Here is a 1043-nt window from a genome sequence, read left to right as displayed (position 1 = left end):
AGGTCCCACTTCTGATAACTGGGCAGCTCCTCCTTGTGACGCAGTCTCCTTCAAGCTCCAGTTCTGATGACTCGGGCCTGAGTGAGGTACCCTTTGCTCTCACCATGTTCCCAGTGCAGCCCAATGCGAGGGACTAGGAGGAGAGAAACCAGAGGAGCTTCTGAATGGGGACTCATGAACCACATTTGCAGAGTGTGTCATTGATTTGCACAACTCCCATTTCCTTCGGCACTTACGTGTCTCCACTTGGGTAAGATTCCTAGAAGAGGGAGTTGAATTGGTCTACCTTGGGTCACATGCTCATCGCTGTGTTTAAGGAGGTGGGGGCTAGTGATGGATAGTCAAACATCATCCTAAAAAGTGCCGGGGATGCAGGTGCTGGGTGGACAGAAGTCAGCTGTTCATCACATGTCTGCCAGCTTACTTTATCCCTGGACCTTCTGCTCCATCCAGAAGTTCAACCATACGCCAATAAAAAATTAATTAAAAATATGACTTTTTACACTGTCAGTTTAAGAAACAAAATAGGAAAGGTACAGTAAAGGGTATTCTGAATAGTATTTAGTTGTAAATGAACCTTTGTGGGATAGGGGAGTGGCTGGAACAATAAGGATGTGCTTACTGTATACTTAACTTAATGATGGAAGAAATAGATCAATAGCAAAAGTTTTGAGGAAAGTCATTAATCTGAGGTAGAATGCCTTTCTGTGAGTCTTGATGACTGAGGGTAGTTGTACACAAAGACTCTTAAAAAGAGAGGGAAGAATCCCTTGATAAATAGAGGTAAAGCAGGTTTGATGGTTTCTAACATTTGAATGAATAAACATATTATTTTTATGAGTGGTTTATTGTTGAAGGCCAAAATGGTGAGAGACTTATGAGATAAAACCTGAAAGCTTATTTCCCTGAGAATTTATTTTAATCCCTAAACCTTTCATAGAGTTCTTCTCAGGTTTTAGGAGAATAACATAGAGTGAATGCATGCTCAGTCACTTCAGTCGTGTCCGACTCTTAGCGACCCCATGGACTGTAGCCCATCAGGC

This window comes from Bison bison, unplaced genomic scaffold (genome assembly GCF_000754665.1).
Source record: "Bison bison bison isolate TAMUID 2011002044 unplaced genomic scaffold, Bison_UMD1.0 scf7180017864378, whole genome shotgun sequence".
NCBI classification, from domain to species: Eukaryota; Metazoa; Chordata; class Mammalia; order Artiodactyla; family Bovidae; genus Bison; species Bison bison.
Note: the sequence above shows the minus strand (reverse complement) of the source record.